General features: G+C 45.5%; 1 protein-coding gene across 1 annotated transcript in view; it reads left to right on the top strand.

Moving 5' to 3' along the window:
• Positions 1 to 14,973, top strand: part of LOC122924412 (vomeronasal type-2 receptor 26-like) — a 100,107-nt gene that overhangs the window by 35,792 nt on the left and 49,342 nt on the right. The window lies entirely within an intron of this gene.

A 14,973-nucleotide genomic window follows, 5' to 3' on the forward strand; every position in this document is an offset into this window, starting at 1 on the left:
CTTTCTAGTATTCTAGAGTGGGAGCCACTTAGGGCAAAAAAGAATATCCTTATCTGTAAGGGTTCGGACTACACAACCCCTTACAAACATCGGCAGCCATTTTCCTCTTCATCCAACCTGTATATCTAGATCTGTGGGGAAGAGAAATCCTGGAAGGAATTACAGCTACAAATTTTTTGCTTGCATGGTTTTATGAAACAGAGATATTTTAAAGGGAATAGTCATAAGAAAATGCAATGGTGTTAACATAATTTTTTATCTTTTTTAAATCTTGCGGTCCTCCCTCCAGCCATATCGTTGTACAATATGCTACTTCTTGCTCTGTAAAGATCACTTCTCAGACACTTCATTATCATCACAGGCAGGATCACAAAAATGTTTACAATAATACAGGATCCACCATTGGTAAGCGGTAATATGGAAAGCTTTCCTCCTCCCCCTTCCTACACAGTGAACTCTGCACAGCTCATGGAGCATGCCCACAACACTCTCCCATAGAAGCCAATGAGACGTACCCAAGCTACAGGTTCCTATGGTCCATATGTTGTAAAGCAAATCTTAGAGCACAGCAGCAGCAACAGGCAAAGTGCCTGCCCCATAATCATGTACAGAAAACACAAATGATAGTAGAAAAATATATGTGTTAGTATCGTTTAGGTTACACATTTACTTGCTGTTTATAATGTACAGTGGAGTGCCTAGGGTGTTTGGCACCCGGGTGGGGGTCCTTCCTTATGCAACCCTTCCCCCCCAATACGTAAAAAAAATTGTACCCCCTCACAGTAGTAATGCCCTCTGTGTACAACTTTCACAGTAGTTTTGTACAGATGTGTACCCCCTCACGGTAGTTATGCACATAGTGTGCCCCCTCACGGTAGTTATGCACATAGTGTGCCCCCTCACGGTAGTTATGCACATAGTGTACCCCCTCACGGTAGTTATGCACATAGTGTGCCCCCTCACGGTAGTTATGCACATAGTGTGCCCCCTCACGGTAGTTATGCACATAGTGTGCCCCCTCACGGTAGTTATGCCCATGGTGTGCCCCCTCACGGTAGTTATGCCCACACTGGACAACTTTTACAGTAGTTATGCCCACATTGTGCAGCCTTAAAGTACTTGTCCTTTCATTTTGCACCAATAATAGTAGTAATGCTCTATCTGTGCCTCCTTCACAGTTGTAATGCCCTCTCTCTGCCCCTTTTTCAGTAGTAATGCCTATTGTGCCTCCTTTATAGTAGTAATGTCCTCTGTGCCCCTTTCAAAGTAATAATGCCCATTGTGCTTCCTTAATAGTAATAATGCCCCTTTCTAGTGTAGTAGTAATGCCCACTGTGCCCCCTCCATAGAGTAATGCCTTCTGTGCCCCTTCACAGTAATAATGCCAATTGTGTCCCCTTAATAGTAATAATGCTCTCTGTGCCCCCTTTATAGTAGTAATGCTTTATGTGCCCCCTTCACAGTAATAATGCTCTATCTGCCCTTATTGTAGTAGTAATGCCTTGACACACTTTTATTTTTTTAATTGAAGCAGCAGCAGCAGGCTCAGCTCGGCTGCAGAGTATATTTGCACACACACGGCCACCCTAGTGCCAGATGTGCTGTCCATGCAAGTGAGATGGCACATTTCTTTTTACTAAATTGGACAACCCCTTTAAGGTGACAGATCTGCTTTAAAAAGAACCGGCACTCCCAGGTTGCTGTTAGTTGAAGTTTTATTGGTCACTTTTCAAACATCAGTGACGCGTTTCGGCACATATAGTGCCTTTATCAAACTGTGAATAAGTGGCAATAACATACAAAGTGTCACACTCTTTTAAATAGCCCGCCCTGTATCACGTGGTTCTGACGTCATGTTGTCATAGCGACCATGTAAGCACCAAAGAACTCACGGGGCGGGTCATGCATAATGAAGATCAGCTGTTGCCGGTGGTGAGTATCTTGTTTGCCGCACTTCAAATGCACTGTAAAAACATATTTAACCTGTTCCGGACACATGACGTACCGGTACGGCATGATGTCCCGGTAATTAAGGACACATGACGTACCGGTATGTCATGTGTATTTCCGATCACCACCGCCCGGCAGGCGGTGATCGGAACAAGGTGCCTGCTCAAATCATTGAGCAGGCACCTTGGGTCAATGTGCGGGGGGGTCCCGTGACCCTCCCCCGTGTCGACGATCGCCCCAAACCGCAGGTCAATTCAGACCTGCGGTTTGCGGCTTTTTATGGTGCGGCGGGCGGCGGTGCCATCGGGTCCCCGTGGGGCTGTAGGGGGGACCCGATGGCATGGAAGGCAGCGCGATGCCTTCCTGAGGCATCGTTGCTGCCTTCCGGTGAAGAGCCTGTGAGATCCAGCCCCCTGGATCTCACAGGCATGAAGCTGTATGAGTAATACACACAGTATTACTCATACAGCAAATGCATTCAAATACAGAAGTATTGGAATGCATTGTAAAGGATTAGACCCCCAAAAGTTAAAGTCCCAAAGTGGGACAAAAAATAAAGTGAAAAATAAAGTTAAAAAAATTAAGTTTCCCCCCCCAAAAATTACAAGTTTCAAGTAAAAATAAACAAAAACTTAATTTTCCCCAAAAAAGTAAAAAAAATAGGGAAAAAAATAAAGACATATTAGGTATTTCTGCGTCCGTATCGACCGGCTCTATAAACATTTCACATGACCTAACCCCTCAGATGAACACCGTAAAAAAATAAAAATAAAATCTGTGCTAAATAAAAAAAAATTGTCACCTTACATCACAAAAAGTACAACAGCAAGTGATCAAAAAGGCATATGCCGACCAAAATAGTACCAATCTAACCGTCACCTCATCCCGCAAAAAATAAGCCCCTACCTGTGACAATCCCCCCCAAAAAAACAAAAAACTATGGCTCAGAATATGGAGACACTAAAACATCATTTTTTTTGTTTTAAAAAAGCTCTTATTGTGTAAAACGTACATAAATAAAAAAAATAAGTATATATCGACCAGCTCTATAGAAATATCACATGACCTCAGATGAACACCGTAAAAAATAAAAACTGTGGTAAATAAACCATTTTTTTGTCACCTTACATCATAAAAAGTGTAATAGCAAGCGATCAAAAAGTCATATGCACCCCAAAATAGTGCCAATCAAACCGTCATCTCATCCCACCAAAAATTAGACACTACTTAAGATAATTGCTATGGCTCTCAGAATATGGAGACACTAAAACATGATTTTTTAGGTTTCAAAAATGATATTATTGTGTAAAACTTACATAAATAAAAAAAAAATCATATTAGGTATCGCCGCATCCGTAATAGCATGCTCTATAAAAAAAATCACATGACCTAACACCTCAGGTGAATACTGTAAAAAAAAACAATGTAAAAAAAGCAAAAAGTGTAATAGCAAGCGATCAAAAAGTCACATGCACCCCAAAATAGTGCCAATCAAACCGTCATCTCATCCCACAAAAAAATCACACCCTACCCAAGATAATGGCCCCCAAAACTGAAAAAACGATGTCTCTCAGACTATAGAAACACTAAAACATGAATTTTTTGGTTTAAAAAATTAAATCATTGTGTAAAACTTACATAAATAAAAAAAGTATACATATTAGGTATTGCCGCGTCCGTGACAACCTGGTCTATAAAAATACCAGATGATCTAACCTGTCAGACGAATGTTGTAAATAAAAAATATAAACGGTGCCAAAACAGCTATTTCTTGTTACCTTGCCTCACAAAAAGTGTAATATAGAACAACCAAAAATCATATGTACCCTAAAATAGTACCACCAACACTGCCACCCTATCCCGTAGATTCTAAAATGGGGTCACTTCCAAAAACCGTGTGGCATTCCTTTCCTTCTGCGCCCTGCCGTGTGCCCGTACAGCGGTTTACGACCACATATGGGGTGTTTCTGTAAACTACAGAATCAGAGCCATAAATATTGAGTTTTGTTTTGCTGTTAACCCTTGCTTTGTAACTGGAAAAAAAATATTAAAATGGGAAATCTGCCAAAAAAGTGAAATTTTGAAATTGTATCTCTATTTTCCATTAATTCTTGTGGAACACCTAAAAGGTTAACAACATTTGTAAAATCAGTTTTGAATACCTTGAGGGGTGTAGTTTCTAGAAATCAGTAATTTTTGGGTGGTTTCCTCACAAAGTGACTTCCAACCTGAACTGGTCCTTGAAAAGTGGGTTTTTGAAAATGTAAAAAAATTTCAACATTTGCTTCTAAACTTCTAAGCCTTGTAACATCCCCCAAAAATAAAATTTCATTCCCAAAATGATCCAAACATGAAGTTGACATATGGGGAATGTAAAGTAATAACTATTTTTGTAGGTATTACTATGTATTATAGAAGTAGAGAAATTGAAACTTGGAAATTTGCAAATTTTTTAAAATTTTGGGCAAATTTGGTATTTTTTTATTAATAAAAATGATTTTTTTTCACTCCATTTTACCAGTGTCATGAAGTACAATATGTGACGAAAAAACATTCTCCTAGTGGCCTGGATAAGTCAAAGCGTTTTAGTTTCAAAAATCATTTATTTGGTTTTTGAGAAAGTAAGCGAGAAAACTTACAGAACAAAATACTTCAAATGAAATACAGAAAGAAAAATAGGTATTCAAGGCATATACATACTTGTTCAAATATCAATATATTCACAGTAGATGAAGTTCCGTCAAACCCGGGTGAAAGCAACATGTATCAGAGAGGGACCCAAACATCAAGTGGAACTCGACATAAAAGATTACAAGGAAATACTGTAGCGCATATCCGGGACATAGGAGGAGGACAGCCAAGGGTCCCAAACCTTCTCAAATGAACAGAATGTATCGGTGCGTATGGCAGATAATTTTTCACATTGGAGAATTTTGTTAATCCTGTCGAGCACCATTTGGAAGCAAAGAGTATCGGTACGCCACTTAAAGGCTATGTGGATCCTGGTGGCCATCAATATGTGCTGTGAGAGTTTAAACTTGGCAAACGTCAGCCAATGTGGTTTATCGCCCAATAAGCACAAGGGGAGTGTCATAGGATAACTACATTGCAACACTGTAGACAATAGTGCAGTTGTTTGGGCCCATAGCTGTCTAACAATCGGGCAAGTCCACCAAATGTGGAGCATAGATTCCTCATCCCCGCAACCTCTAAAGCAACTGGGAGAAACCTCCGGGTAGATACGATTGAGTCTAGTAGGAACCATATAGGTTCTGTGTAATATTTTAATTGAGGTTTCGGCTAATGTGACCTGCCAGGATCCTTTTGTAAGGGTTTGAGACCTTCGAAACCATTTGGGGAATGAGGATTCCTGTTGCATGTCCTCCTCCCAGGCTCTCATATACGGTAATTTGACATCTTCAGGTACGTAACAGAGCAAACCATAAATACGAGAAAGCAACCCCTGTCTATATAGGGAATAGGTAATTGATCGTTCAAATGGGGAGAACGATATGTTCCCATCTGGCGCTTGTAAGGACTTCAAGAAGGAGAACACTTGATTCATACGCATATATTCCCCAGATGGAGGGGAGTGGACCTCCTTGAAGTTGTCAATTGATAACAATTTACCTCTAGATAGGAACTTGTGAAGCGAACATAATCGATTATTTAACCACCATGAGAATGTCACAACCAGACAGCTGAGAAGCTCTGACAGAAGCCTTTCAGAACCTCCTCCTTGACTTTTCTTTGTTGTGATGTTCAGTTCAACTACATGACAGCTGAGAGAGGCTAACGAGATGATGAACTGAACATCACAACAAAGAAAAGTCAAGGAGGAGGTTCTGAAAGGCCTCTGTCAGAGCTTCTCAGCTGTCTGGTTGTGACAGAGAAGTTGCGATGTTGGAGACCCGGGGAGAACTGTGGATTTCCTAATAGGTAGACTAGGGGGGAGGGTTTGGACTGAAGATTATTCTTAAATCTAACAGATCTCCACAGGAATAGTGAGTAATGTGATAGTAGTAAGGGAAGATTTTATAGTACGCGGGATATTGCCAACATTCCAGATCAAAGCCCTCCAGGAGTAGGGGGAGAAACTAGAGGCCTCCATTTCAATCCACAAGGGATGTAGCTTCAGATCTAGATGGGTTAAGAACATTTGGGCTAATCTAGCAGCTTTGTAGTATTTTATAAGGTCAGGGACAGATAACCCCCCAACTGACTTGTGCCTACACATAATTGATTTGGCAATGCAAGGACGTTTATTCGCCCATATAAACCTAAGCACGTCTCCCTGGAGGGATCTCAAGTCCGATAGTGGAACCGGCACTGGAAGGGCTCTGAATAAATACAATAATCTTGGAAGTATAACCATCCTAGTTATGTTAATCCTCCCCACCCAAGATACTGGGAGTTTCTGCCATGAAACTAGATCCTGGCGTATCTTGCGATACATTGGCAGGTAATTTATTTTATATGTGTTCTCTAGGGAACTCGGTATCGAGACCCCCAGGTAGGAGACGTGCCGAAGTCTGTACTGGAAGGGGAATTTTTGCAGAAGTAAAGTTTTAAGTCAAAGCGTTTTAAAGTTATCACCACATAAAGTGACACTGGTCAGATTTGCAAAAAATAGCCTGGTCCTTAAGGTGAAAATGAGCCCGGTCCTTAAGGGGTTAAAAAGACATAATGAGCATCTACGCACATTTCACAAGAAGCTATTGTATGCATATGCTCTATTGAGTCCTTTAGGTTCCAAGGTCTCAAGACGGCGGGGTGGCATTCGGACCCTGGAGGAGTTTGCAACCTCCATTAACAATGTGCAGCCAGAACTCAAATTCACCCTACATTGGGATGCACAGGCCATCCTGTTTTTAGATACCTGGGTGATTAAAGGGGCAGATGGCAGGTGTGCAACTGACCTGCATGTGAAGAATACTGACCGCATCTTTACTGGTATATAATAGCAATCATCCACTGGCGGTAAAAAAATCCCTTCCCTATTCCCAGTTTAAAAGGGTGAATAGAATAGTCAGTGATCCGACAACTCGCACAGTTCGGTTAAATGAAATGACGACCAAATCTCGGGAGAGGGGATATCCCACCCATATATTACAGGAACAGCGAGCCAAGATAGACTCCCCTCAGACCACTATTAAGAGATCAATACAACAGCCAAAACGTCTCCCCTTTATTGTAAAGTATCACCCCAGGATTAATAAGGTGAGGTCAGTGCTAAACAGACATTGGGGTATCATAATAAAATCATACCCAACAATAGGAGAGTTTCACCATTCCCCCATGATCTGTTATAAACGAGCGGCAATATACACGATAAAATCATAAGGGCAGACATTGGGCGCAAATACACCCCTATCCACAGTGAGGAAAGGCACCTCTCCTGCCTCAATTGTATACTCTGCTCCAGTGTGATAATGGGGGCATACAGCACGCCAGACCTGCAGGGTATAGCGACAGTGAGGTCACGGTTATGGGCAATCGAGGGTTACTCACTTTTCTGAGGAGAACCCTGGGCAGGCATGCGACAGTGAAGGAGAGGTAGACACGAGTTCCTCTGGGGCACACTCTGCATGTAGGGACCAGGCCTGATGGTGGATGAGGTGCCCTGGATGTTGCAGGTATTTTGAGTGCCTGGGGCAAGGTCCCTTTAAGGATCGTGACGCCAGTGCCTGTAACGGTGGCACACCGGTTTGTAGCAGTAGTAATGGAGTACACAGTTGGTATGGTGAACCAAACGTTGCTTTACTTTGGGAAAAGGTCCAACTTTGTACAGGCAGTTACAGTAGATGATGATGCAGTCCTTTACAGCACAAATGCACAGCAGGTTTACTTTTTAATACGGCAGGTATAAATCTTGCAAGATACTTGGAGGGTAAACAGTTAATGCTTCACAGTACTATGCTGCACTATCCCCTCAGCTATTCTAGCTGGCTGGATCCCAAGGCCCAGATGCCTAATTGCTGGCTTAAATCCTTGGTATAAAATCTTCCTCCAGTATTGACCCTTGCTTTATATTTAAGTACCTCTGCCCCTCAGCCTACTTCTCTGAGCCGGGTGTCCTGTCTCTGCTGGGCTGCTGCAGGTTTCTCCCAGGAGGTCCGTCCCTACTACTGGGGTTACTTCTTCTGTGCCTGTTGGATTACTGGTCTCCAGGCAGGCTGTACTCCTTCTAGCCTCCTGGTGCAGCTAGAAGCCTGGACTATCCAGCTGCATGTCAGGAGGAGGCCCTCAGCATATCCTGGGCTGGTGCCTTCTCACTTCTGTCTCCACAGACTCCTGACTATGACCTAACCCCTCCCTGTCTGGGCCTGGACATTTATACTAGGGGCTCCCTATCTCCTTCTAGTGTCTGGGATGTCTAATTACCCCCAAATAGGCCTGCTGAGCATTAACAGGGGAACCATACAAATGTATAAACACACAGAAAAATACATTAAATGCATGGATAAATAGAATATCACTGTCCCTTGTGAGCAGAAGTAACACGTGACCCAGTTGACCCTTGTGTAGTGCCCACCCCTACCTAGTGGGACACTACATACCCCCATGCTACAACGTTGCCCGTCCTCGGCGCAACATAAAGGGGCCCTGCCCAGCTGGATACTGCACCTGAAAGAGAAAAATAATGCAAAGCAGGAAAATACATCTACATTTGCAAAATACATTACATGTATACATCAGGCAGTTCCACTGGCTAAGGAGCAAGTTACGGTGAAAAGGGGCGTCGTTCTCTTCTCTCAGGATAATGTAAGGGAACAGGGGCGCTGACCTGGTGCAGCATATCAAGGATACCAGGATTAGTCCATATTAATATTTTAAGTGCAAATTGTCCATAATATAACAGTAGTAGTCCATAGAAAAATGTAAAACAGTTATAAGTTCTTGGAGACTCAAAGAACAAATATGAGTCCGTACCCAGGTTTCCTTCTTGTAATTTGTTCAATCCAGGTGTTAAGTGTAACCATTCCCTCACAACAGTGCCAATAAGGCAGGATCTCAGAGGCCCACACAGGGGCGTAGCTAGAAATGCATGGGCCCCGTAGCAAAAAAAAATCATGGGCCCCCCCAATCTCCCACCCCCACATATCTATGGGGCCTCCCACCACCCCTTCCAGAGCTCCCACCCAAACACCCATCCTAGATCTCCCACCGCCATGAGCATAGAAAAGTCAGAGGAAAAAACAAATAAGCCGCCACTCCATCCCCATTGACTATAATGGGGACAAGGACGGAGCCCTGGTGCAGCACGGCAGTGTGCGGTGAAAGGCTGGCGGACGAAAAGTACTGCAGGACCGACTTTTTCATCCGGTTGCCTCTCACTGCGCAGTGCCGTGCTGCGCCGGAGCTCCGCCCCATCCCCATTATAGTCAATGGGGACAGAGCAGCGGTCCAGCGAAATAGCGGCAGGACGGATCCGACAGGGTGAACAGCGTGCCGGATCCGTCCTGCTGCAAGTGTAAAAGTACCCTTAGTCTGTCATATAAGGAGGGGGGGGAGAAACCCTAGAACTAGAGTGTGTCCCCCAAAAGAAGGAAGGGGCGCCCTCCTTATCACTGCTGGCATCTCTTTTTAATCATCAGACTCTAACTTACTAATTACAGCACACACCCCTGTAGTGTCCACCATCAGACAGGGGAGGGAGGAAACCCCAGTTGGGGGGCACACTCTAGTTCTGGGGTTTCCTCCCTCCCCTGTCTGATGGTGGACACTACAGGGGTGTGTGTGCTGTAAATTTGCAATTAGTTAGCGTCTGATGATCTGAATTCTGAAGTTAAAAAGAGCTGCCTGCATACCTGCAATGATAAATAGGGCGCTGGGGCCCCTGCCCCCTTGCTTCTCTTGGGGGCCCCAAGAGAAGGAAGTGGGCAGGGGCACCCGCGCCCTCCTTCACTTCAGGCCTGCAGGCAGCTCTTTTTAACTTCAGAATTCAGATCAACATTATCACGATACTGATCATCATAATCTTCTTAGTTCTAAGTTCTCACAATTCTTTTTCACTTAATCACTTACTTTCAGAGGCACACTGGCACAGTCAGAACAGCAGCAGCTGGTACAGCAGGCAATGGGCAGCAGCAGGCACAGTCACAGAGGCAGCTCACAGTAGAGTGGACGCCGGAGTGGAGACAACTGACCAGTTGAGGAGGAGGCAGGAGCACCGGCCGGGAGCAGACTGGAGAAGGGTCGGACTGCTGGCAGCAGTGAGACTGACACTCTCAGTCAGTCTCAGTCAGACTCAGACACTGCTGCGGCGGGAATCTGACTGGCGCCGCGGCGGGAGTTGAGACCACTCCCTCCTAGACTCCAGGACCAGGTAGTAGACACCCCGTGACTCCGGCCCGACCCCCTCCAGCCTATCTCATCTGCTGCCCGACCCCGTCGTGCCCTCACTGCCGTGCTCTCTCCTGATCTCTTTTCCCCAGCCAGGCCCGAGCCGGCGCGGACCGCCCACGGACGGGCCGGCAAGTGTATGTAAAAAAAAAATAATCAAAATTAACAGGCCCGGGCGGGCCCCCAGTGGCGTAGGGCCCCATAGCCACTGCTATGGTTGCTATGGTGATCCCTACACCATTGGGCCCACATACGTTAGAGTCATCTCTGGGCACATTTCTTTTAAAATTTAAGTTGCATAATAAAAGTCACAGCACATAATAGTCCACATTATTTAAATGGCATATAAAAAATAAGTGCTGCAAGATCCTTTAATCAACCTGAAAAGGGGGTTAAAGGGTTAAAGGTGCAACATAAAAATAGGCACAACTGGGTTTTTTCAGTTCTGAGAGAAAGCAGGCAGGAGGTCCTGTAAACAATATGGCCTTGCTGCAATTGGTATTTCAGTGGTTTACCGCCTCCACTGAGCTGTGGGTAACTGGCAGCAGCAACAGGGGGCCAAAACAACAAAGGACTCCTGTCCTGGAAAGGGTTAATCCACTTTGATAGGGTCCTTAGCAAAAAGAAATCAAATAATGGCCTAGCAGGCCAACTCACAGGGGCATGTCAAATCCACTTGGCATCACAGTGGCGCTCCCTGGCTCCATTTGTAGATTGGGCCTGTAGTGAGAGTCAACAGACGGATGTGCCCACAACACAGTATTGGGGGGCAACTGCAGCATGAACGGACCCCTAATAGGTATTGGCCCCATAGGCCTAGGGGTGATCACGGTTGCTGACCGCACCGGTGCAGGCATGACGATAGTGGGCTGCTGCACTGGCCTGGGTACCGCTGCTGCAAGCGGTCCGGTGGGTTCTTGGACAACTGGCTCTGCGCGTCCGTGCACAGCATAGGAGGACCTCACCACAGGTGCTGACACTAAAGGTGGCCGGCTGGCAGGGACAGGTACTCTCACCTCAGACCCGGAGACGTCCGAGTCCTTAAGTCCTTTTTCCTTCTGGTTAGGTGGAGTCTGGATCCTGGCGGAGGCAATCTGACGCAGCTCACGTAACTGCTTCTCCAGCCGCATGATTTAGTCGTCTAGGCTTTTAGTCTCGGGATCGCTGTCCTCCGCTGTCGCCGACGGCACTTGCGAAGTAGATGGCACATCCTGCGCAGCCGCTGCAGGTTCAGGTGAGGCGTCCGCTCTTTTTCCTTTTTTGGATATTGTCCAGGGCAGCATGGAATCTTTCCACATCTTCTAATTCGCAGATAGTCTTCTCTCTGCGAGGCAGCTCAGGTAAAGGCCATGGGCTCACCCTCTTTTCCCCCACTGTCGGTTGCCAAAAGACATTCAGGCCAATAAAGGAGCCCCATTCTTGAAAGGCATGATGGGCCAGTTCTGGAGAGCGCGCGCTGGCAGCCAGTATAGTCCTCATCTTCTTCCCAGTCCTCCGATTTCTTTTTAGGACGGGTCACAGCAGTGGCGTAGGGGCCTCGCAGGCCCTCGGCAGGGGTGAACTCCACTTCCTCTCCCTCGCGGAGGTTATGCATGTGTTATGGGAGGTAGCTCCACTTGATGGACCTCCGATTCACATACAAGTCTCTGCCGGTAGTATAGTCCTTAAAAAAACCGAAGCCTCGGTCCTTGTCAAATGCCACTACCAACCCCATTCTCCTTTCCAGGCGGGGTTGGGTGTCAGTGTGGCGCTCATGAACGATCTTTGCCAGTTCCTCATAGTAGATTTTGGTCTTAGTCGTTTTCTTTATTGCGGTCCCCCGGATCTCTGCCATTAACGCCGATTATTTGAGTGAGGGTTGGAAGAAGTCTCTGCAGGAGCCATAATAGGTCTCCGGTTGCGTCCTCGGTGGCGGGCAGGTGGGTCTCTCCGGTCCCGGAGAGTAGGCCGGTGGAGCGTCCTCTTGCTCTACACCAATGAAGTCCATTTTCAGAAGGTCAGGCGCGGACAACCCAGCAGGGCAGTCTTCACTCCTCAACATGCTCGATCCTTTTTTCGGAGAGCGACAGGGTGGCGCCAATAATCGCAGACAGATCCTCCCATTGCACTGGGAGGCCGCCCCCCAGGTACTCCAGTATAGGGGAGGCGGATCCATTTCTGCAGACATGCAAATGTCCAGACAGGGCGGTGGCGCAGACATAGAGCCTTTCCCGCACTTTTCAGCAGAAGGCGCCAATTTTTACCGCCAGAACTGTATGAAGATGACGCAGCAATTAAATTTAGTCAGGTTAAGCGGCCATCTTTGGACAAATCGCTGTCTATTCACTGACAGCAAGCAGTGGCTTAAACAAACAGCAAACAGTCCATGCAATATAATCTTCACACCGCAAATTATTACAGTTCTCTTTGGCCCAGCAATTTTCAATAAAACAATTAGGGCTTGTCACTTTAATGGCAAATAACGGCACACAGTTTTTGTATCCGCAATGGTGCAGGAATGATCGTATCCTGTTCGTGACGCCAATTTATGCAGCACGCCAGACCTGCAGGGTATAGCGACAGTGAGGTCACGGTTATGGGCAATCAAGGGTTACTCACTTTATAGAGGGGAACCCTGGGCAGACATGCGGCAGTGAAGGAGAGGTAGACACTAGTTCCTCTGGGGCACACTCTGTATGTAGGGACCAGGCCTGATGGTGGGTGAGGTGCCCTGGATGTTGCAGGTGTTTTGAGTGCCTGAGGTAAGGTCCCTTTAAGGATCGTGATGCCAGTGCCTGTAACGATGGCACACCGATTTGTAGCAGTAGTAATGGAGTAAACAGTTGGTGAACCAAACGTTGCTTTACTTTGGAAAACAGTCTAACTTTGTACAGGCAGTTACAGTAGATGATGATGCAGTCCCTTATATCACAAATGCACAGCAGGTTTACTTTATAATACGGCAGGTATAAATCTTGCAAGATACTTGGAGGGTAAACAGTTAATGCTTTGCAGTGCTATGCTGCTCTATCCCCACAGCTATGCTAGCTGGCTGGATCCCAAGGCCCGGATGCCTAATTGCTAGCTTGAATCCTTGGTATATAAATCTTCCTCCAGTATTGACCCTTGCTTTATATTTAAGTACCTCTGCCCCTCAGCTTACTTCTCTGAGCTGGGTGTCCTGTCTCTGCTGGGCTGCTGCAGGTTTCTCCCAGGAGGTCCGTCCCTACTACTGGGGTTACTTCTTCTGTGCCTGTTGGATTACTGGTCTCCAAGCAGGCTGTACTCCTTCTAGCCTCCTGGTGCAGCTAGAAGCCTGGACTATCCAGCTGCATGTCAGGAGGAGGCCCTCAGCATATCCTGGGCTGGTGCCTTCTCACTTCTGTCTCCACAGACTCCTGACTATGACCCCTCCCTGTCTGGGCCTGGACATTTATACCAGGGGCTCCCTATCTCCCTCTAGTGTCTGGGATGTCTAACTACCCCCAAATAGGCCTGCTAAGCATATAACAGGGGAACCATACAAATGTAAAAACACACAGAAAAATACATTAAATGCATGGATAAATAGAATATCACTGTCCCTTGTGAGCAGAAGTAACACGTGACCCAGTTGACCCTTGTGTAGTGCCCACCCCTACCTAGTGGGACACTACACATGTCTCATCCACACACAGGTGAACAAATCCCAATACGTGGCCATTTTACATGTGACAGCAAGTTAATTATTTATATCCTCAAGTGCCCCTGCGGCCTTGCTTACGTGGGGGGAACAACAATGCGTATGAAAGATCCACCATTCGAAAAGGCAATACACTCTTGCCGATTCCATATCACTTTTATACACAAACACAATATTGCACAACTACGATTTCAAATCATAGAAGAAATACCGTTGCCCCGCCGAGGAGGAAACAGGACCGAAATGTTGATGAGAAGAGAAGCATATTGGATCCACCGTCCTGAGACCTTGGAACCTAAAGGACTCAATAGAGCATATGCATACAATAGCTTCTTGTCTTCTAAAAAACTTGTAATTTATACATTTATAGCTTTGCTTTTTTGCAGAGTTGTCTCTTCTGCCCACCTATACACACAGGGCCTTCAATCACTGATGCATACAGGAAATAGAAAAGGCAGAGATGTAAATGTGTAAATTACAGGATTTACTGGATCTTTTCCCACAAAACTATATATCAATCTGCTCCGCTCCTCCTGCTCTATAACATGGTGCTGTCAGATTGCATTGCATTATGTGGGGACGGATCTGCTTTAAACCATCTTGTACTGTCACCATAATATTTCTCTGGAGTATGATTGCAGTGATTAAGAAGCCTGTGTTAAGTGCATAGGAAGTAGTGATAGTACCCGGCCATTGGAACTGATGATTTCATATTAAATGTTTTTTGGTCTATTAAGTTTAGAACCTTTATACAAAAGATGGAATTCTACGGTGAAGGAAATGAATATTACAGCTTTAATGAGAAAGGAGAAACGCTCGAATATCTAGAGATTGTGAACTGGGTAAAAAGAGAACAAAAACAACTCAACCAAACCATAGATGTTCCTTTTCGGATTTGTGTGGGCAACTTTCATCCATTGGAAGCAAAGGGAGAACATCTGACTATATTCCCACAGAGGATAACTTGGAGACATGGAAAGGTGAGAAGAAAATATCACATTTTGTTAAAGGAACAC

Source organism: Bufo gargarizans, chromosome 1 (assembly GCF_014858855.1).
Source record: "Bufo gargarizans isolate SCDJY-AF-19 chromosome 1, ASM1485885v1, whole genome shotgun sequence".
In the NCBI taxonomy this organism is placed as follows: Eukaryota; Metazoa; Chordata; class Amphibia; order Anura; family Bufonidae; genus Bufo; species Bufo gargarizans.